Raw genomic sequence first — 24565 nt, 5'->3', positions numbered from 1 at the left:
TGTTCATATCCTTTGATTATTGATCAGCTGGGGAATGACTTGTATTCTTATAAATTTGGCTCAGTGCTCTATATATTTGAGAAATTAGGCCTTTATCAGAGACATTCACTGTAAAAAATTTTTCCCCTAGCTTTCTGCTTTTCTTATAATCATGTTTGCATTGGTTTTGTTTGTGCAAATAAATTTTTAAAATTTTAATTCAATAAAATAAAAGCTATTCATTTTACATCTCAACATGCTCTCTATCTTTTGTCCTTAATTCTTCCCTTACCTGTAGATCTGATAGGTAAACTATTCCATGCTCCCCTAATTTGTTTATGCCGTCAACCTTTGTGTCTAAATCACGTATTCATTCTGACCTTATCTTGGTATACAGCATAAGATTTTGGTCTATATTTAGTTTCTACCACATTGTTTTCCAATTTTCCCAGCAGTTTTTGTCAAATAGTGAGTTCTTGTCCCAAAAGCTTGGTTCTTTGGGTTTATCAAACACTAGATTACTATGGTCATTTACTACTGTGTATTATGCACCTAATCTGTATCACTGATCCACCATTCTACTTCTTAGACAGAACCAGATTGTTTCAGTGATTGCCACTTTATGATACAATTTGAGATCTGATATGGCTAGGCCACATTCTTTCACTTTTTTTCATTAATTGACTTGATATTCTTGACATTCTTTTGTATTCTTGAATTTTGTTATTTTTTCTAGTTCTATAAAATAACTTTTTGGTAGTTTGAATGGTATGGCATTGAATAAGTAAATTAATTTAGGTAGAACTGTCAATTTTTATTGTATTGGCTTGACCTACCAATGAGCAATTAATATTTCTCTGATTGTTTAGATCTGGCTTTATTTGTGTGAAAAGTATTTTGTAATTATGTTCATATAGTTTTTGGGTTTGTCTTGGCAGGTAGACTCCTAAATATTGTCTACAGTTATTTTAAACAGAATTTCTCTTTCTATATCTTGCTACCGGACTTTGTTGGTAATATATAAAAATTTGATTATCTATGTGGGTTTATTTTATATCCTGGGACTTTGCTAAAATTGTTAATTATTTCAACTAGTTTTTCAGTTGATTCTCTAAATATACCATCATATCATCTGCAAAGACTGATAGTTTTGTTTCCTCGTTGCCTATTCTAATTCCTTCAAGGTCTTTTTCTTCTCTTATTACTATAGCTAACCTTTCTAGTGTAATATTGAATAATAGTGGCGATAATGGACATTCTTACTTCACTCTTGATCTTACTGGGGATGCTTCTAGCTTATTCCTGTTATGGATAATTCTTGCTGATGGTTTTAGATAGAAACTACTTATCGTCTTAAGGAAAGCTCCATTTATTCCTATGCTCTCTAGGTTTTTTTTAAAAATAAAAATGGGTATTATATTTTGTCAAAAACTTCTTTCTGCATCTATTGACATAACCTTTTTATTTCTATTGGTTTTGTTACTGATATGTTCAATTATGCCGATAGTTGTCCTAATATTGAACCAGTCCTACAGTCCTAGTATAAATCCCACTCGGTCATAGTATATGACCTTTTGATATGTTGTATAATCTTCTTCCTGGTGTTTTATTTGAAAAATTTGCATCAATATTTATTAGGGAAAATGGTCTACAATTTTCTTTTCCTGTTTTTGCTCTTCCTGGTTTAAGAGTAAATGTCATATTTGTGTTGTAAAAATAATTTGATAGGACTCCACTTATTTTTTTTAAAGAGTATTGGAATGAATTGTTCTTTTGATGTTTATTAGAATTCACTTGTGAATCCATCTGGCCCTGGGGATTTTTTCTTCAGCAGTCCATTGATACCTTGTTCAATTTCTTTTTCTAAGATGGGGTTGTTTCCTCTTCTGTTAATCTGGGCAATTTATATTTGTAAAAAATATTCATCCATTTTGTTTAGATTGTCAGATTTACTAGTATATTATTAGGCAAAATTGCTCCTAATTATTGCTTTAATTTTCTCTTCATTGGTGGTGAATTCATCCTTTTAATTTTTGATATTGGTAATTTGTTGGGTTTTTTCCTTTCTTTTTAAAATTCAAATTAACTAATGGCTTATCTATTTTATTTCTCCCCCCCTCCCAAAACCAGCTCCTAGTTTTACTTCTTAATTCAAAGTTTTTTTTTATTTTCAATTTTATAAATCTCTCCTTTGATTTTCAGGATTGCCAATTTGGTACAAGCACTTTGTAAGAGGCTTCCATACATACCCTACGGGTATGTTTGGCATTGGGCACTGGCTTGGTAAAGATTTGCTTAAAAGAAGGATTTTGGGGGGCAGCTAGGTGGCGCAGTGTATAGAGCTCTGGCCTTGGAGTCAGGCAGACCTGAGTTCAAATCCAGCCATAGACACTTGACACTTACTAGCTGTGTGATCCTGGGCAAGTCACTTAACCCCCATTGCCACACACACACACACACACACACACACACGCATTTTGGAAAAAGCCAGTTCCATTTAAATGCAAAATTCCAAACCACTATTCTTTCTAAAGTAAAACAGTAGGAACTGAAGCCCAAAGCCAAAATTAGAGTAAGAAGAAAAGAGCATGAAATGACCAATAGAAATAAACGGAACCAATCTAATTTTGAAGCCCCAAATAAAACAAAGGGTAAAAAATAAAACAAAAGGGCAAATAGGTAAAATAGGTACTAGACAAAAAGTAAATCGAGCATTTATAAGATGTTCAATATCTAAGGGAAGACATTGCACTTTGAGAGGAAATGCTATAATGGTCAAATCTTATCTTGGCCTCTAAAATGCCTTTAAGATGATGTTTTCAATATATCCACTATGGCTTATGTATTGGTATACCCTTGATAGTAACCCAGGGATTATTTTCACTAGGAAAATTGATTCGAAGTAGGAGCTAGAAGAGAGAGAAGGGAAGCTTCATGGGCTTAAATAGAAAATAAAGATTACAAATGATAAAGCTGGTATTAAGAACGTGAACAAATCAAGTAACAGCATAAATTCCTTGTGTGAAGTTGAAGACATGGATGCTACATATTTTGTTGTTCAGTGACTCTTGGTGACCCCCTTTGGGGTTTTCTTGGCAGAGACACTGGAATGGTTTGCTATTTCCTTCTTCAGCTTATTTTTACAGATGAAGGAACTGAAGCAAACAGGGTTAAGTGACTTGCCCAGGGTCACATAGCTAGGAAGCGTATGAAGTTGGATTTGAGCTCAGGAAGATGAGTCTTCCTGACTCTAGGCCCAGCACTATGCTACCTGGGTGCCCTGGGTCTTGAGGCTGTTATTTCCAAAATTGGCCCTGATAATGTGACTACAGAGGTGAGGATGTTGACAAGAAAGAGAGCAAGAGAGTGAAGTTGAAGCTTTTAATGCAAAATAGTGTAGATCTAGGGAGTTTGGTTACCTGGATGGCTTCCTTGTTTGTTTTGGGTTCTCCTGTGTTATAAGCGTCTTTGAAAAAGTCTTATGTATTGGATCGTGCTATAAACTGTTACCTGAGGTCAAATGAATAGAGTAAATCAAAGGTCTAGGTGACTGTAACTCTAGGACCTAGATGGAGTGCTATTTCCACTTCAATCCACAGTACCTCTCCCTCGCTTCCCTCTCTCCTTTCCTCCCCACCCCCCAAAGAGGAAGTTTTTGTGTTCAACTGGCTCAGGTTCTTTTTATGCTTGACTTTAAGCCTATAACTACTGGGCATATGGAAACATGGTCTAGTATTACTGTATTGTGCTCTGATCCACAAAGGGAAACAATTCCAATGAGAAGGGAAAAAAAAGATTTATCTGAAAAGACCAATATGGATGAGTAGGGGAATTCACTAACCTATTTAGCTTTACAAAAGAAAGACAGTGAAAGCAAGGCCAAGTAACAGAGGATGAATTTAAGAATGTGGCTTGGCTCTGTAAAAACAGTGTCAAAAATGCTAAAGCTCAGAATGAACTGAGGCTCCCAAGAAAAGCTCACAACAAAAAGGGTATTTTTCAAAAGCTCTTTTGTAAGAAAAAGGAGAGCCAAAAAAAGGGCTGGATATTTGCTTGGGGTGGATGGAATGATGATAACTGTCAATAGAGAGAAGTCAGAGCTATTCAGTTCTTATATTGCTTCTCTTTTAGATGCCAAGGAAAATGACCTTCTCACTTGAAAGGACAAAACAAAAATGACTAATGGAGAGTTGTTATGGAAGATGACCAAGAAGATTGTAAGAGAGCAGCTCATTGTCCCTGGGGAATTCAAATGCCCTGGCCCAGATGAACTATTTCTTCAGCTATAGAAAGAATTCTTCCATCTTCAAGTCTTCTACATCTCCCTTCCCTGCTCCTTCTCAACTGAGGACCTTGCTTTTTAATCTGCTGAGAAAAATTTTTTTTTTACCAGAGCTCGCTCTTCTCCCATTCTCTTTATCTTAAAAGCCCTTAACACTACCTTCCATTCTGTCCTACTTTCCTTTGGTTTCCAGTTTCTCATTGCTAAGGCCAACATGATCCCATCATCTCAATCAGACAGCATCCTCAATTATCTCCTTTCTCCAATTTTCAGTCTCTTTTTGCCTACAGGTTTTGTTCTCACTGCATTTAAACATGTCCAAATCTCCCCATCCTAAACAAACAAACAAATGAACAAATACCAAAACAACTTCACTTACCCCAGTTGGTCCCTCAAGCTATCGTCATCCTGGATCCAGCTTGCCTACTTGCAGCCTTTGTCATCAACTCAAAGGGTGCTTTGAATTAGCTAGAGATCTCTGTCCTTTGTCTTTGTCCCAGGCTTTTCGTTAGTGCTATTCCTGGATTATTCCCATCTTGATTTACCAGCTCCTGCCTTCAATCAGGCCTCCCCAGTTTGTATCTTCACCTACTCTTATCTATTAGGATGCAGGCCTCCTGACCCTATCCAGTTTCAACATTACCACCAGCCAAAAGGTTGGACATCCAGGAAGGGCCATGAAAAGTCTAATCATCTGCCTTCCTCAGTGCACTTCTCTCCAATCACCAATAATTTGCCTGAACTCATTCCCCAGTGGTTACCATAGTCCTGACCCATCATATTCTCCCAATTCCAGTGATTCTAAACCCTCAGAAAATTCTATCCTCCATCCCCACAGCCTACTCCCTTACTATCCTCCCACTCAACCCTATTCCCTGAATATACCACTCCAGATCTACCTACTCTTTCTTTTTTTGGGGGGTGGGGGTGGGGCAAGGCAATTGGGGTTAAGTGACTTGGCCAGGGTCACACAGCTAATAAGTGTCAAGTGTCTGAGGCCACATTTGAACTCAGGTCCTCCTGATTCCAGAGCCAGTGCTCTATCTACTGTGCCACCTAGCTGCTCTCCTACCTACTCTTTCAAATGTATTCTCTGGAATCTCTATTCCTTAGTTAACAAATTTACTTTATCTTAAACTTTTTCCTTTCTCACTCCTTCCATCTTGTGGAACTTACTGAGATCTGACTCCCTCCCAAATATGCAGCATCCCTAACTACCTTTTCTAGTACCAGTTGAATTCTCATTCGTACTCCTCAACTCACCGGTTGTTGTACAGTTGGAATACTCCTTGCTCGCTGGGCCATTACTCCTGCCCTGGCTACACACTCCTCCCTTCTCTATCTAGAGCCCTTAGTGAACCATTTCAATTCTACACTATCCTCTACAATTGAATCTCTTCTCTCCTTATCTTGTTGCTGATCATGCCTTACCAAACTGTGACCTTGGATTACTACCATCATCTGCTGCCTTCACTCTTTTTCACATGATGCTGAATTAAGCTGGAGAAAATAATGAAATTGTATTGACTGGGTCCATTACAAATTTATGTTACACAATCTCAACTGGGTCCTCACTGTGGCAAAGCAATCCTTTTATGCCTTCCTTATTAACTCACCATCTAACTCACCATAGTGGCTTTTCTAACCTATTTTTTCATGGCATTTCTTCCCCCGCCCTCTGAATACTTTTCTTCATACTTCACTGAAAAAATGAGGCCATTGTCTAAGATCTCCCTCCTCTGCCCTCTTTCTCATCTTACATCATTGGGGTGTCAACCCGACATCTGCCTTCGCCTCTATCTTAGATGAAAACGTGGCTCTCCATGCCCCACATGATCCCATTCTATTCTGTCTTCTCCAGCAGACTGTCTCCTCTGTCTCGCTAATCTTCAATCTCTCCCCATCTACTGGATACTTCTGTGCTGTTTACAAATGTGTCCACGTCTCTCCAATCTTAACAAATCCTCACTTGAACCATCCATCCCCACTGGATATAAAGCTGAATTTCTCTTCCCTTTTGTGCCTAAATACCTTGAGAAAGCCATCTACAATTGGTGCCTCTACTTCCTTTCCTCTTGTCTTCTTCTTAACTCTCTTTAGTTTGGCTTCCAACGTCATCATTCAACTTCGTTTTATCCAAAGTTACTGATGATCTCTTAAATGCCTCCTACCTGTCTGACCATTATTTCTAAGTTTCCTTTGCTGGAACTTTATCCAGGTTATGCCCACCAACTATGGGTATCCTCCAAGGCTCTGTCTTGGGTCCTCTTCTCTTCTCCCTCTACTATTTTGCTTGGTGATATCGTCTCTTTTGGAATAAATGGTCCTTTCTATGCAGATGATTCTCGGATCTGTTTATCCATCTCTAACCTCTTTTTTTCACCTCTACTCTCACATCTTCAACTGCTTATTTGGACATCTCGAACTGGTTCCTTGCCTTCTTTTCAGTCTTCTTCTACTTTCCTTCTCATTAGGTACTCTACAATCGAGGGGACATTGGTCTTTTTGTCATTCTTTGCATAAGATGTTACATCTTCTGACTCAGTATCTTTTCACCCTCTGTCCCCCATGCCTGGAATGTTCTTTTTCCTCATTCCATCCTCCTGGCATCCTTGGCTTCCTTCTCAGCTTAATTCCTACCTCCTGTAAGAGGCATTCCTGGTCCCCCCAAATGCTAGTGCCTTTGCTCTGAGATTGCCTCTAATTTATCCTACACATACCTTGCATATACATAATTTTTTGCATGTTGACTCCTCCATTAAAATGTGAGCTCCAGGAGGACAAGAACCAGGTTTCTGCCTTTCTTTGTATTCTCTAGGACTCAGTACAGTGCCTGGCTCATAGTGATGCTTCATCAGTGCTTATTGACTGATTGACTAAATATCCATACTATGGTTGTGGAGAAGATGGGAAAGTGTGGACCAGATAATAATACAACTGATGGATTGAGTCTGGCTGGCCAGACTCAGATTAGTTGCCAATGGTGTGATAGCAACATGTCAAGAATTCTTCGATTATGCTAAGGATTTTTTCCTTAGCCCTGGGCTCTTTAACATTTTTATCTGTGACTTGGATAAAGGCATAGATAGAATGCTCATAAACTTGCAGATGACACAAAGCTGGGATGGAGAGGTGACACAGCGGATGATAGAGTCAAGATCCCAAAAGAGAAATGAGAACATTGAGCTGAAACTGAGATAAGAAACTAATAAGATAAATTCAATAGGGTTAGATGTAAAGTCTTACTCTTAAGTACAAAAAATCACTTTCACAAGGACAATCAGGAGGAGGCACAGTTAGGCAGCAGTTGTTCTGAAAAAGATCTGGGAGTTTTAATGGACCATAAGCTTAATATAACTTAGCAATATGATGTAGGAGCCAAAAAAAGTGAATGTGATCTTGGGCTGGTAAGAGACGATGTTGGAGGCAGCCAGGTGCAGTGGAAAGAATGATGGATTTGTCATTGAATGAATTGTGGCAAATTTCTTAATCTCTTCGGGCCTCAGTTTCCCCAATGGACTAGGTCATTCTGGTTTCAAATTCAGTGCTCTCTCTACTATACCACACTGCATTTCAAACAAAAGGAATTCTTAGGCTTAGTGAGTTTTTAATGAATTAGAATTTGTAAGGCATTTATATGTCCTCCAATAAACCTCGTACAGAGCACAGACTTTCAGCAGGCTCTCTTCCTCATTCCTGTTTGGTATCCTTTCTCTACCCACCATCAGTGATTGTATAAAACTGGGTTTTGTTTTTTTTTAATCTCATATAATCTTCAATCCTATAAGGAACAACAGAATTGAACAAATACACATATCAAACACAAGCACAACCATTTAATTTTTTTTATATATCAGACATTTTATTGCTTATCTCACCTTTCCCCACAAATTCCAAGATAGTTCTAAATAGCTCTACATAGAACAATTTATTTTTCCCTCTTACTCTCTTCCTTTCATTTTATTGACTCTGTGGAAGTTGTCCCTCAATCTCATCAATTAGTGTGGGACTATATTAAGGATGGTTCTTCTGTCACAGCAAGTGACAGAAAGAGAATTATCTAGCTAATAGCAGTGGAATACATAAATTATTCACTGAAACACATAGTGCTTATTTGAATATATTACTGCTTTCTAAGACTAACACGGTATGGGATGCTGATTTAAAGGGGAAAAAGAGGCCCATTATTTCTGGTACTTTTTTGGGGAGCTAAATACTTTATTTATTCTGAGGAACAGCCTGAAAAGAGAAGATTGATTGACAGACTTAAAAGGAATGGATACAATTAGGCTTTGTTAACTTCAGATTTATGCTTATCAAAGATAACCTCCCCAATATAGTTATGCCAGTTTAGAGAAGGATTTCTATTCTCTATTCTTAAACTCAAGAAATATTTGCTAAATGCCTTCCATATGCAAGATTATGTGCCACCTGCTGGGGATACAAAGCCAAAAATAAGTAAATAGTTCCTGCCCTCAAGGAGGTTATATCCTAGTGGGGAGATATAACCTATACACAAGTCAGTAAATGATGTCTCTTCATTGTTGAAGATTAAGTTGTTCAGATTAGACTGGTATTAGGTTTGGTGACTATCACACCCTCCCCTCCCAGAGATGATTTTTGGAGGATTTAATCATTGCAACTTCTATGCCGTCACGAACAAGGTGGGCAGTATTGGTCAAGACCAGCAAACCTGGAATGCAGCTTCAAGCAACACAACATTTGCTAATAACTCCCGGGAAACAGAAGCAGGCAAAAACAAGGCTGAAATGCTACTGATGGAGTCAACTTGTAAGGTACTTTTAACTTTCATATTTATTGATGAAAAATGATGTAAAGTGACACAAAATACTTCTTTCATAGCAAAGTTCATACTCTTAAGCTAGACATTCAAAGCTCTCTGGTTCCAACTCACTTATCCGGTCTTACCTTCCATAACTCCCTTTCATGGAATTTCTTACCCAGTCAAACTGGACTCAATTCTTATCTCCAAAATGTGCTCAATTTTCTTGCCTTATTCATTCCATAAAACCAATAATGATAATAGCTTATGTTTGTGTAACACACTGGAGTTTTCAAAGTGTTATACTTTATTTGAATTCTCTCATTTGATCCTTACAACAACCCAGGTGGTGCAGTGGATAGAGCGTCAGGCCTGGAGTCAGTAACACTCATCTTTGTGAATTCAAATCTGGCCTCAGTTACTTACAATGTGGGTGATCTTGGGCAAGTCACTTAACCCTGTTTGCCTCAGTTTCCTCATCTGTCAAATGAGCTGGAGAAAGAAATGGCAAACCACTCCAGCATCTCCGCCAAGAAAACCCCAAATGGGGTCATGAAGAGTTGGACACAACTGAACAACAACCACAACGTAGGTATTGTCCGCATTTTACAGATCAGGAAACAAGGCTTAGTTTGATTAAGTGATTGCCCTAGGGTTATAAAGTTAATTAAGTACCAGGAGCTGGATTTGAATGCACATACCTTCTGTTTCCAACTGCAATTTTTTTTTCACTAGATCTACAATATTCTTCCCCTGCATCATCACCTTTTGAAATACTGTCTTGTCCTTCAAAGGCTTCCCCATGAAGCGTTTCCTGATCTCTCTGCCCCAAGCTCTTCCAGCCCTTTGTACTCTTCACAATACTTTTATATCATGCCATACTATACGATGCTTTGCAATGCTGTTATGTTAGACTATGCTATGTTATATTATGCTGTACTATACTCTCTAATTTTTTTTTTGCAAATATGACTTATCTTCCTTTTATAAGTTCATTGAGGTCAGAGATTGTATCTTATTTGTTTTTTGGGTTTTTTTTAGCCACCGCATCTAAAACAGGTCCTGGCACATAACAGGTGATCAGTAAATGTTCATTCAATTGAATGGAACTGAACTAACTTTACCCCTGACAAAAGAAACAAAACATGCTATTCCAAGAATTTTTTGGCAGATCACAAGATGTCAGAAGTTCTTATGGGGCCATACCATTATGCAAAAAGCACATGAATAAAACTTCTTGAATTATTTTAAAAAGCAGCAAAAGTTTTTTTTATCTTATTGTGAATCTCAAATGTCACAGCTATAATTTCTTACTAATTACATAAATTAGATTGTTATGTAGTACTAGTAATTGAACACTTGAAATGCTTTTTAGAAAATTCTAGTTTTAAGAAAGTAATTACTTAATTCCACTGCATTTTTCTGATATAAATTAAGAGGTGGGTAAGGTTCTGTCTTTTGCGCTCTTCTCTTCTTAGTCTATATTCTCTCCCTTGGCAATATCATCCACTCCAACAACTTCAATTACCCTCGCTATGAAGATGGCCCTAAATCTGTACCTCCAACTAAGATCTAGTCTATGAACTCCAAGTCCAATGGACTGTGGCCTACTGCCTATAGGACATCTTCACTTAAACACCTAAGACTCTACATGTCTAAACCCCTTCCCTCCTAAATCGCACCTCCTTCTAATTGTACTGTTTCTTCTTTTGGCACCACCACTCACTCTTTTTCCCATGTTTGAAACCCTGGTGCTATCTTTGATTCTTTCTTATTCCTTATTTCTCATAGTCAATCATTTACCAACTTCTATGTATTCTGCCTCTGTGCCCCATCCCCTCCTCTCCAGTGCTACAGGCATCATCCTGGTATAGGCTTTTAAACATTTCTCTTGGAAATCAATAGTTTCCATCTGCTAGAAGTCTTCAAGCAAAGACTAGATGATCATTTGGGCATATTGAATTAACTCAGGACCCTGACACCAAAAGTCTTGAGATTGGCAGTGACTCTAAGACCATCCATCTTGCTTCTAGCTAGTTTCTATAGCCATCATTGAGAGAATCAATCACTGTGAAAAAGCCAGTCAACTAGAATTTAGTAAGTGCCTACTTTGTGCAGAGCACTGTGCTAAGTGTGAAGGACCAAAGAAAGGCAAAGACCAGTCCCTGCTCTAAAGGAAGCCTGTCTAAAGGGAGAGACAATACGTAAACACTATGAACAAAGAAGTCATATATAGGATGATTTGGGGATAGTCTCAGAGGGAAGGCGATTAGAAAGGAATGGGAAAGTCTTCTTGCAGGAGGTGAGGCTTTAGTTGAGCTTTAAAGGTCACCAAAGAGGCTAGGAGGATGAAAAGAGGAGGCAGAGCATTTAAGGCATGGGGGACAGCCAGTGGAATTGTCCCAAGTTAGGAGATGGAGTGTCCTACACAAGGAGCAGCAAGGAAGTCAATGTCACTTGATTGTGGAATTTGAGAAGAAAATAAAGTGTAAGAAGACTGAAAAGGTAGGAAGGGGCCAGGGTTATGAAAGACTTTAAAAACCAAACATAGGATTTCATACTGGATCACAGAGGCAAGAGGGAACTCAGTGGAGATTATTGAATAGAAGGGTAAGAGGGGTAGACCTGAGCTTTAGGAAGATCAGTTTGACAGCTGAGTGGAGGATGGCTTGAAGAGGGGAGAGACTTGACGCAGGAAAATTGAACAAAAGGCCATTGCAACAGTCCAGGCACGAGGTAATAAGGCTTGCACCAAGATGATGGCATCATCGGAGGACCAAAGGTGGCATATATGAGAGGTGTTATGAAGGGAGAAATAACAGGACTTGACAACTAATGGGATATGGGGGAGGAGTAGGGGGAGAGAGAATGAGGAGAGAAAATGATACCTAGGTTGTAAGCCTGAGTGACTGGGAGGATAGTAGTAGTCTTGACAGTAATATTGAAGTTAGGAAGAGGGGAGAATTTGTAGGGGAAAGATAATGAGTTCAGTTTTGGACATGGTGAGTTTAAGATGTCTACAGGATATCCTATTTGATATGTCTAATAGGCAGCTGGAGATGCCGGACTAGAGGTTGGGAGAAAGGTTAAGGCTTGACAAGTATATCTGAGAGACATCCGCATAGAGATGAGAATTGAAACCATAGAAATGGATGAGATCACCATGCAAAATAGTATAGAGGGAGAAGAAGGCCCAGGGCAGAGGCCTGGGGGACCCCCATGGTTAGTGGGTATGACATGGATGAAGCCAATCAATACGCATTTATTAAATGTTTCCCTTTCAGGGATACCCCTATAATTCTGAAGGGGAGATATAGACTGACTTGCTAATTTCTGAATTCACTACACAAAGAAAGTTAAAAACACCATTCTTGCCCTCAAGAAGATCATTCTAATGGGAAAGACAATATGTACATAACAATGTATGGAGTAGATTAGATACTCCATATAGAGTAGACGGAAGGTCATCATGAGGGAAGGCATGAGCAATGGGGAGGACCAGGAAAGGCCTCATGCTGAAGGTGGATCTGAGCTGAGTCTTGAATGAAGGAAGCCAGGGAAGCTAAGGGACAGAAGGGAGGAAGGAGACCACTCCAGGTATGGGGAAAAGTCAGTGCAAAGGCAAGGAATTGAAAGATGGGGTGTGAGGAACAGTGTAACTGGATTGTAGAATGCATGGAAGGCAGTAAAGTGTAACAAGCCGGAGTACTATCCACTCTGACTTTATAAAACTCACATATAGGGGAAAACACCACAGTGACTGGACCAGTGTAGCTACACTATTTTTCTGCCATTAAGATTTTATAAAACTTCCTTTCCCTCCCCCTGCATTCTATCACTCTGTGATAGAATAAAGAGCTCATTTAAAGACCAATACTAGCAATGGTTACATTGCCTTTCTTGCTTAAATATGTTGGCTGCATGCATCCCCGTCATGAGTGGAAATACCACCACGGCAACCTCAGAGAACAACCAGCTGCACCCTTTTACTTTCTTCCTCCATAATTCCATTCCATTGCCTTCCCTACTGTGTTAACAAAATGTATAGCCTTGGAAGCTAACTACCTTGAAGCGAAACACTCATTTGGATGTATAAATTTTGGCCTGTTTTACAAAAAAAAAAAAAGTCAATTGCTTTCTAGGCACACCTCCTATATTTTGTACCCTGATATTCCAGGGTAATGGTATGGTAAAAGGAGATTTGTTCTCTAAATGGCTGATTGACTTGTACTCACACAATCTTTTAACGCAAGTTTTACACTTGGCAGTAAGATGCCAAATTAACAGTTCAGGAAAATACAAGGCTTATGTTCCTCTGTATAATAAACAGGGAAGAAAGAAGTAGAGTAAGCTTTATTATAGATGTATGCTTGTAAAGTACATAATATGCACACAAAAACCTTACTTTGAGCCACTGTGTTTTTATAAGTGGGGAAAAGAATCCTGATAATCATTCAAGATTTCTTCCTTGAAACCTTCAGTTGAATTCTACATCAATGTACGAACTACTGTGACATGGTAATTACAATGCATTTATTTATTTATTTTTTTGAAAAAATAACATGACACATTTCTTCCAAAGAGCTTAAAGAATTGTGGGTGAATTATCTTCATTTATCCTTTGCACATTCCCGTGATACAGGGGTCAGGAGCTGTTTCTGACTCTCATTCTAGAAGATATATGCAGTACAGGGGTCCTTTCTGCACTTACTTGGTTTGACTTCTGTGTGTGAAGGGAGCAGGCTATCATTAGGGGCACGTGAGGTGTCCATGCAAACTGCAATTAGGATAGGGAGAAAAATGTGCAAAACTCTCTTCAATTTTATCCCCCTAATTTTCCTTCCTCCACTTTTCATTTGATATGTCACAGACAACTAAGTATTTCAGAGGTGTGGCCTCGTATAAGTGTTTGGGAAATGCTTGCCTAGAGCAATAATTATTATTCATAATGATAGCTCCTTAAGGATTGCAAAGGACTTTGTACAACAACATTGTGAGGTAGGTACTATTACTATTATTTTCCCATTTTATAGATGAGGAAACTGAGGCTGAGAGTGGTTAAGTGACTTGCTTATGGTCACACAGCTACGCAAGTGTCTGAGGTAGGATTTAGACCCAGGTCCTTCTGACCCCAAGTCAAACACTCGTCCATTGTGTCATCTAGCTGCCTAAGATAACTGCGGACACGTTCCTGACCACGGAGAAGAATAACAGCACCAGCAGTAGCCAGCATGGCACGTACTTAGAGCCTGTGGCTTTCAGGAGGGAGGAACTAATAATAATAATCATGATAACAACAATAATAATACTAATAACAATAATAATTAACATTGATATAGAGCTCTTCAGTTTACGAAGCACTTTACATATGGTCCCATATTTGAGATATTCTCTCCATTATTCCCGTCCTGAATTCCCATCCTGCAGAAGGGAAGTACATGTGGTTTGTAACACCTCCAGCAATGACCATCAATAGAGTTGCTAAAAAGACATGCCATGTCATGCCATGCTGTGGTACGCCATTTAAAACAAAGGCAGTTGACTGCTTTATGGGAAGCCATGCCAGAAGAGGCCCTGAGGGGCACACGTACATAGGAGGCATACCTGAGAAGCAGCATGGGCAGTGAGACTGAAGCACAGTGCACCTACAGTGTGGGTAGCAAGGTGGCACAGTGAATAGGGTGTTGGGCCTAGAGTCAGAAAGACTCATCTTCCTGAGTTCAAATCTTGCCTCAGATACCAGCTGTGTGACCCTGGGTAAGTCACTTAATCTTGTGTGCCTCAGTTTCCTCATCTATAAAAGGAGCTGGAGAAGGAAATGACAAATCACTCTTTGCCAAGAAAACCCCAACTGGGGTCATGAAGAGTAGGATCTGACTAGAAACAACTAAAACAAATGTTACTTACAGGGTGGAGGCCTGGGCCCGGGTGATGTTGTAGTTGTCAAGAAAATCCTTCTTGTGTTCTCCACTGAACTCTAATTGTCTCCTGGTGATCAGCCAGGATGTAAAAGCTATCTTCACAAGAGTCTAGATGGGAATCACTATTCACTACATGGAGAAATTGTTCGCTTTCTTCCACTGGTGACTTTTTAACAGAGTCATTGCCTGTTAGGGCTCTTCTTCAAATGGCCTCGGGCTGCATCTGTTCTGCTGGTGAAAGAGACATTGAGATCTTAATGAGAGCAGCTGAAACTACTGTGATCTTGGGACTGTGGACCTTGCTAGGAGATATGGGCTGCTTAGGAGTGAGAATTTAATACCTTTCTCTGAGCAGCTACAGTGAAGACACTCAATAGTACTAGTGTTTGTATCTTTTACTTTCCAGTCCATTCAGTAAATGTACTCTAGTCTATAATAATGATAATAATAAAAAAAAAATAGCTACGTAGCATTTATATAGTGCTTTAAGGTTTGCAAAGCACTTCATATAAATTATCTCAGAGTGTGAACATACAGTCTTTTGGGTCATACAGAGTTTGGAAGGAAGGATAAGAATCTTAGTGGGATGGGGGCTGAGACATTTTGATACAAGTTATGAACTAAACTATCATAATGTCTAATTTTCAACCCTCATCTAAATGAGGAAAGCTAAAACCTCAGGTGATATCTGTTTTTTTTTTTTTAGGCAATTGGGGTTAAGTGACTTGCCCAGGGTCAAAGAGCTAGTAAGTATCAAGCGTTTGGTCTGAGGCCACATTTGAACTCAGGTCCTTCTGACTTCAGGGCCGGTGCTCTATCCACTGTGCCACCTAGAGGAGAGAGTGAGGCTGGTGACTTTGCACAGCCCTCCCTCACTTAAATTCAATTCAAATCACCTTCCTGATATCATGGTTCTCTTTGAGAACAAAGGACAAAAAACTTTTCCTTTAAGAATTTAGGTATCTTGTCATTTTGCACTTCTGTGTGCAGTATGGATATTACTTCATTGTCTATGGTACCTTTTAGCAAAATGTAGTTTCTCTGTTTATTTCTTAATTAGAACTATTTTTGCTTTCGCTTGGTCTGAAATCACAATTGCTACCCCTGCCCTTTTACTTCAGAAAAAGCATAATAGTTTTTGCTGTAGTCTTCTATTTTAAATCTACATGTATCTTTCTGTTTCAAACATGTTTCTTGTAAACACTATGTTGTTGGATTCTTATTTCTAGTCTAGTCTTCTACCTTATTCCACTTTATGGGTGAATTTATCCTGTTTATACTCATACTTATGATTGCTGCGCATTTCCCTCTATTCTATTTCCTTCTTTCCCCCCTATACCTGAAGAATCCATTTTGCTTTTGACAACTGTCTTCCTTAATTTCCCCTTCCTTTAATTTCCCCTCACCATTTCCTTAAACCCTTTCCCTCCAACTTCTATTAGGCAAGATGAACTCTAGTACCATTCTGTTTGTATTTTTAGTCTTACCTCCTCTAACCAGTTTAAACAAAAGTGAAATTTAAGTGTCACCCTCCCCCACTATATAAACCTCTTCCATGCACACCATGTTTATGTGAGATAATTTCCCCCACTTCCAGTGTATTCCTTTCCTCACCCTTTCATTTTTCTTTTAAGATCATCCAAACATTATAGACTCATACCCAGGCCCTTTGTCTAATTAAACTTCTGTAAGACTTCTGATTATGATACTGTTCTGAGGTATTATATGTATCATCTCTCCATATAGGAACATAAACAGCTTAATCTTGTTTAGACTTTAATGATTTTTTTACTCATGTTTATCTTTTTATGTTTCCCTTGAGTCCTTTGTGTGAATGTCAAATTTTCTATTCAGTTCTGGTCTTTTTTGAAAAAAATTTATTTTATCAGGAATACTTGAAAGTCCTTTATTTCATTAAGAATCAATTTTCCCCCTTGTAGGATTATACTCAGTTTTGCTGGGTAAATTATTCTTGGTTGTAATCCTAGATCTTTTGCCTTCTGGAATATTATCTTCCAAGCTCTCTATCCTTTTATAGTGGTGACTGCTAAATCTTATGTGATCCTGGCTCCTTAGTACTGGAATTCTTTCTTCCTGGATTCTTACATTACTTTTTCCTTAACCTTGAAGATCTGGATTTTGGCTCTAATATTCCTGAGTTTTCATTCTGAGATTTCTTTCATGAGGTGACTGGTGGATTCTTTAATTTTCTACTTTGCCCTCTGGTTTTAAAGTATCTGAGTTGTTTTCTTTTATGAATTCTTGAAATTTGATGTTGAGGGTCTTTATTGCTCATGGATTTCAAACAGCCAATGATTCTTAAATTATTTCTCCTTAATCTGTTTTCTAGGTCAGTTGTTTTTCCTATAAGATATTTCTATTTTTTTCTCCATCTTGTGTCTTTGCTTTTTTCTCCTTGATGTCTCATGAAGTCATTAGCTTATATCTGGCCAGTTTTCATATTCAAGGAATTATTTTCTTCAATAAGGTTTTGTACCTCTTTTACAAAGCTGTTAATTCTCCTTCTGCATATCTCTTCCACAGCTCTTGTATATTTTCCCATTTTCCCCCTACCAATTTTTGCAAGTCAAAGCAGACCCTGGAACAGCAGGTGTTTCTGCCTCGGTCATCTAGGTCTGGGCTTCACGGGCCTTTGCTTCATCATTGAAAGTCTTCTTTGGAATATTTACTTTCTGTTCCCACTTTGACCTGAGCTCCTGCTGGGCAGTGGTAGAATCCAGAGTGTCCTTTGGCTCTGTTTTCAGAACTCGTAGGCGTTCTTCCAGGTCTGTGATCATGGCCTCATACTTGTTCTTCAGCTTGGCCTGGATCTTGGACTTCTCCTCTTCCATGAGGTTAGTGGTGAACTCCGATATTTTATGCTCCAACAATTTCTTCTCCTTGGTGGGTTTGCAGTTCTGGTCTTCTAGGATGATTTGATCTTCTTTGACCTTCTTCAGCTTGGCTTGTGTGGTCATGTTCTCCAGGTACAGCTTCTGCCTTGCACTTTCCTTTTCTTTTATCTTTTTTTTTATCATAAAACCCCCCCACCTCTTTTTTTAACTCTACTAAGAATTCTTATTGGGCTTGTGTCCAATCCAATTTTTCTTTGAGCCTCTGTTTATAGGTGCTTTCAAGTCATGTGTTTGTTTTGATCATCTCTGTCATCATAATAGCTCTTTATTGTTGGGTTCTTTTTTTTCTCATTCTTCCAGCCTACTTCTTGAATTTGGATTTTATGTTAGTGATAGGTTTTGTATTTTTGGGGACAATGTCTGGCCTGAGCTTCTGCCCTTTTATGTCCTTCTGCTGGTTTTGAAGCTCAGTCTGGGAGCCTGCAAGCTTTCAGTGCACTCAAAGCAGTGTGATCTATGGAGAGGTCTGTTCATTGCCCTCTTGGTCTGATCTTTGCAAGCTCCTGACCCAAGTTTGGGTTTGTTGGCTTATATGTTGTTGAGTTTTAGTAGACTGCTGATGTACTCAATCACTGTTAGTCCCCTGAGAGACTCTGTAGGTTCAGAGTGACTGATGTCTGCCCTTTGGTCTGAGACTCTTGCATAATAACTCTTACAGTTATTCCACTGTAGGCTTATAGGCTAAAGCTAAAACTGAGTCACTGCTTTGTTCCTAGGCTCATCGCCATTCAGCTACATTTCAGGAATTTGCTTTCCCCCCCCCCCACCCAGTGTTTGCCTAGGGCTATGCTTGCTTACAAGTGCTCTTCTCTGGCCTGGATCTATGACTCAGACCTGAGGAATGGGTGACTAAGTTGCCAGATGGCACCTGTTCCTGAACTCAGAGCTAGTTCAAGGATCCCCAGAGATCTCTTTCTGTCCCATGCTTCCTTTTCTGGTGCTCTGTCTCAGTCTTCTTTCCATGCTCCTTGTTGCTGCCAAACTGTATTCCTGGCCAGCCCCTCCCCCCACTTTCCTAGTATCTGTAGCTCTCTTTGTATCTCCCTAAGCTGCCCTGGGCTAGAAAATGACTTTTTCTTGGCTTTCTTGATCAGAATTCAGGCTGGCGTGTTTTCTTTTCTTTTTTTATTTGATGTCCTTTGATTTGTGTGTAAACTGGATTTAAGTGAGACAGAGTTGCACGAGGTCGTTGGCCTCACTCTCTCCTCTACAGTCATCACAGTCTGGTGGCAGGACAGAATCACGATGACTGGCGATGGCTGAAGATGCAGTGGATGACCTTGGCATCTTTGATGTCTAACCAAGCTCTAAGCCCTCCACAGTGCCTGCTTCAGCAGCCTTCAACTGTTCTCATCCACCCATTCCACCAGGGGAAGTTTTCACATGCTTGGGGTAGACACCCCCCCTAACTCACCAATGGGTTTGAGACCCCGTGGTTACTCTAGACCTGGTTTAGCACGTCTGCTGAAATGGTTTACTGGGGTGTGGCTGCTGCGCAGGCTACAGCTTCTTGGAGCCACAGGTGAGAGCTAGGTGGAACAGGTGGACACCAAAGGTGGAAAGCAGCACTGAAAAGGGCTTGGCAGCTACACCAGTGGTAGTAGTCTTCCCTGAACACACCCTACACCCTGGCATGTTTTCTAGGTTGTTGTGGAGGAGGTATGTTGGGCAAACAAGGCAAAAATGCTTCCTTCCATTCTACCACCATGGCTCTATCTCCATAAATGACTTTTCCAAGTTAGTTGAAGAATATATGGATACTACTTGGTGTGGAGAGTAAGAGTTTGAGAGCAAAGGGAGACTTGGTTGAGTATGCAGGCAGCAGGGAAGAAGCCAGTAAATAGAAAATCTGTGAGGGAATGTGAATGAGTGGAGGTAATGTGCTGAAGAAAATGGGAGGGGATAGGATCAAGTGTATATGTGGAGAGGATGGTCTTGGTAAGAAAAAAAATGCAACCTTTTCATCAAACATTCAAGAACAAAATAGTAATGGAGGAAGTCATGGGGTTAAAAGGCAAGGAAGAGAGGCGAGACAGCTCCTAGTAGATGGTCTCTTTTTTCTCAGTAAAGTATGAAGGGACCACTAACCTGAGAGTTTGGAAGGGAACGAGTTCTGAGAAAAGGGAAGGTCAGGAATAGCAGCTGTGGTGAATGGGATACGGTGTCAACTGGAAAGAATAAAAAAAAATTCCTTGCTGACGGGAGGGCCATTCAGTCCAAATTGGATAACACATTTATAACTTCCTTTAGTAAACCAAAAAGTTCAGAAGCATGTGAGTTAGAAATAAAGGAGGAGGATGGTGGGATAGTCTAGGATTGGGGTTTGGTATGACTGAGCAGTGATGGAACAGGGGAGCAAGGTCATCAAGAATTTAACTGTTTCACGAAGAGGTCAAGATAAGGAAAGGAGGAGAGCAAGTGTGATAGCATGAGAAAGAACTGAGCAGTAAATAATTGCAGATCACAGTTAGGCCAAAGAATAGGTACAGGATAATGAGGAAACGGAATGATATGGCATTTTGATCAGATAAAGGAAGTACTGAGTTCTCGGTTATGGAAATATAACATATATGGATGATGGTCAAGATAAAGGGACTGACCAGCTCTATGAATAGTTGAAGAATGGAGGAATAGTACAACAGAATTAAGTAGACTGAGGAACTGGGAGGTTAGATCATTTGGGGGAACAACAATATGTATGTTGGAGTCTCATAACAGGAGGGGAGGAATTGGGGTAAAAGTAGAAGACTGTGCACCAGGCACTGAACTTGTTGAGAGAGGAAGGAAAATGTCTTGGTGGATAAACTGCTATGAGGATCTAGACTGGGTGACCAATTTGAATATGATAAATATCCACATAAGAGAGTTTTCCAAGTCACGGCAACAAAGGAAGGGTCTAGGACAGGGATGGGGAACCTGCGGCCTTGAGGCCACATGTGACCCTCTACATCCTTGGGTGTGGCCTTTTGACTGAATCCAAACTTCAGAAAAATTCCCTTAATGAAAGAATTTTTTCTGTAAAACTTGGACTCAGTCAAAAGGCCGCACCCAAGGACCTAGTGGGGCACATGTGGCCTTGAGACTGTAGGTTGTTTGTTCCCCACCCCTGGTCTAGGAGTAGCAAGTATTTCAACTCTACTTCCCCTCTTCCTCAGCATCTGTGAGCTGTGGGGGTATGAGAAAAGATGAAATGAGAACTGGAAAGGATGGGCAAGGCTACGGTGTCATTTAGTGGAGCCAGGTTTCAGTGACGGAAGGGAAAGAAATAAGCACTTATATAGCACCTACTATGTGCCAGACACTGTGCTAAGCACTTTGTAATTATTATCTGATTCGATCCTGTGAGGTTGGTGTTATCATTATCTCCATTTTACAGCTAAGGAAACTGACACAGAGCTAAATAAGTGTCTGAAGCCAAATTTGAATTCAAGTCTTCCTGACTTCAGACTTTATTCACTGTGTCACCAACTGCCTCTAAATTCTAGTGAGTTTCAGAAGACTGAAAAAATAAGAGGAAGAGGCTAAAAATGAAGTGGAGTGTGTTGATTACAGAGCAGAAGCTCCAGATGTCAGGGTGGAAGAGGCAGACATAGCTGGTGGTCAGATACTGTAGGGCAGACCTATGGTGGCTGAGCAGAGAGATTCTTTGTTACAGATATGGGGGCTCAGCAGGAGAGCATAATGTTCAAAACAAGGGGTAAATGGAAAACATGGGATATTTCCATAGAGAAAGAAGCACACAGAGCTTTGGCTACACATTTAATGATTTAAACATGGTGTGAAGATGTTGGGCGAATCCACTTTCAGACTCTGACCAGCTGCATCTACATGCGAAGAGGTTGAGCAGGTATAGAAACGATGATCTCCAGGCTTAGTATGGAGTCTCTAACTTTTCCTCTACCCCCTCATCCTACGTGACAGAATAGAAGACACTTCAGGTTCAAAACTAAGGAATCATTAACCTACCAAGGTGACTGCCAATTATTAGGCAAACAACTATTGCCTGCTTTATAGCCTAGCTTTCAGAGACTGAAAATGAGAAATAAATGGAATAATTATCATAAAACAGGATTCTCCTTGGCCAGTGTAGTTAAGCGTAGAAACATTCCGCTATTCTGCCCCTCACCTATTCATGTTCTAATCTACCTTTCTTCACTGGTTGGTGCTATGTAGTATTCTACTGTTGCTCAATTTGGAGAAGAGGTTTTCAACCTGTGCAGAGCCATCTATCAAACACAAAGAGCAAGTTAGCAATGTACATATTAGTAAAATGTTTTAGACGATTTGGAGGGACTTCTTTTCCCTATTCACTTAGTCACTAATACCTCAGGCTTTATAAGTCTACGTATATTTCCTGTCAATCAGCTCAGTGGACATCACAGAATGTTCATGTTACAGAATCACTACATTTTGTCACCTGCACTGTCACACCCACTGAGGAAGACGTCATCATTTTTCTAATTATACATATGATGATTCAATTCAATGTTTATTGAACATTTTTAAAAGCCCTAGAATAGGGAGAGGAGCCCAAAGAAAAGAGTAAGTGTAAGGGATTAAGTGTTAGCTGGGACGGCTCTGTTCTTTGTTCTAAGGAGTTTGGTACCTGGGTTGAGAATATTTTGCAAGGGAGATGAAAGGCCTTAGTAGCTAGACCCTGAGGAAACAGAAGCTGTCTGCTGGTTTTAGTGGCAAGGGTTCTTGGGTCTTGTTTAACAGAACTAGGGGAAAAAAAAGGAGAAAAAAGCCCACTCTAGGCTCTAAGTGAGCATAGTGGTACCTGCTCTTCCCTGGGGAGGTGGACATGTGCCCATCATAGCAGCATCCTGCAGAGGCCAGTGGAGCAGAGTGGACCTTATAAAACCAGTGTCAACCGGAGGATTACAACATCACTAAAAAACCTCAGTACCTTACAGCACGAGGCATGAGTTAATCCTCTTTGCATGATTTGTGGTTACTTGTGTTCCATACGTGTGCCCTTCCATATATGAGTCTAGGCCACATGTGTGCCTCTCCATGTGTGTTCCTTATGTATATTTGCTCTTCCATATGATGTTATCTATGTGCGTTTGTGGGGAACTGTGCCCTAGGATCATGGTGGAAAGGTTTTGTTGTTGTTTTCCTTATTATGCCGTTGAATTGTATCTTTTGTTGAATTGTCTTCCTGATGGCTACTCAAGGTACACACAAAGGTGGAGGGCTTATAAGTTACACATAATTGGTCTATGTTAGAAGTGGGAACTGAACCCAGGTCTTCTGTGCTATGACACCAGTTCTCTATCCATTTATGTCATTCATATTATTTATGTTGCCACACCCTACTTAATACTTAAATAATTCTTTAGTCAGTGCTGTGGAAAAATGACCCATTTCCTTGAATACTAACATTGTCATGCATATCTCACATCATCACAAGACAATAACAGACCATAAGAAAATGATAAATCTTACATGTACCGAGGCACATAAAATTTATTCTGCGACTCTGCTTTGATTCTGCAGTTACAGGTGAGAGCCACCAGATGGCTTAAGGAAATGAATCCATCACAAATGTAAATTCATGCAGGGAATCTGGGGTGAGGGGGAAGGAAGGGAAGTTAACTAGGGATTAAAATGCTCTAGGCACTAGAGCCTCAAACCAATCAATGAATTCTAAGGCACGACTATCACTGACACAAACATGGACCAAAAGATGTTTTTAAATTGCACAGTATTGTTCTTCCAAGCGCAAACAGTGAAATATGACCATTAAAAAGAGAACATTGAACTGAAGAGAATCTGCCAGTACTCTGCTTGTTTCATAAAGTGCTTCATTAGTATAAGACATTGTAGATTAAAGTTCCAAATAAAGCCTACAGTAGCTTGTTGATCATATATACCATACTAAGTGAAGATAACCAAAGACCATCTGAAGACTTATGATGGACTAGGAGTATAGAAAGTTATTTTTATGTGGGTACAGACCATTACTTTTTGAAGGAGAAGAGGAGCTGGTAATAGCATATTTATGAGTTAGTAAACTTTGGGCATTTTATCTGTAGGCAGAGTAGGTAAAATTAGATGAATAATTTTTTAAAAAAACATCTGAAGATAATTTAAACTTAAGATATAGTAAAGCTCTGAGGCATGATCATGAAATGGAGATCAAGCTTTCTGATTACATAGTACTTGAGATAACATATTCAGATAACATAGCCTACTTATCAAACTTTACTTAAAAAGGTCATGGACTATTTCTAGCTCTTTTGGTTTTGGGTGGGGGAAGACAGGGAGGCTAAAATCTAATGCCATGCTACAGAAGGAAAAAAAGTAGTTGTCTATTGATATGAGTCTCTTTCAATCACCCTTCCATAAAATCAACTATGTTTTAAGACTATAAGGAGACAAACAAATTATTTATTTATTCATAGATCATAGATTTATAGCTGGAAGGGACCTTAAGAACTATGTTACAGTTCCCTCATTTTACAAATAAGAAAATAGAATAAGTGGCTGAAGTGGGATTTGAATTCAGGTTCATTAACTGGATATGGCTTTGAAGACACTGAATTTGTGGAAGTCCCTGAAACACATCATTTAGCAGAGTTTACAGAAATATTAATTTGCCTTTTAGAGCCATAACTTCTTCTAAAGGTGATAGGAATTCTGTTTCCATCTGAACTATCCATGAATAGGAAACTCTGTT

General features: G+C 39.5%; 1 long non-coding RNA gene across 1 annotated transcript in view; it reads right to left on the bottom strand.

Moving 5' to 3' along the window:
• The window catches only part of LOC110210100 (uncharacterized), a 100652-nt gene that overhangs the window by 67622 nt on the left and 8465 nt on the right, over positions 1–24565 (bottom strand). The window contains exon 2 of the long non-coding RNA XR_013484607.1: positions 14952–15196. This is a non-coding gene — a long non-coding RNA (uncharacterized LOC110210100). The remainder of the gene's footprint in view (positions 1–14951; positions 15197–24565) is intronic.

Source organism: Phascolarctos cinereus, unplaced genomic scaffold (assembly GCF_003287225.1).
Source record: "Phascolarctos cinereus isolate Bilbo 61053 unplaced genomic scaffold, phaCin_HiC Scaffold_2;HRSCAF=192, whole genome shotgun sequence".
NCBI classification, from domain to species: domain Eukaryota; kingdom Metazoa; phylum Chordata; class Mammalia; order Diprotodontia; family Phascolarctidae; genus Phascolarctos; species Phascolarctos cinereus.
The sequence above is the reverse complement of the archived record's forward strand: the minus strand, read 5'-3'. Positions and strand labels throughout refer to the sequence as shown.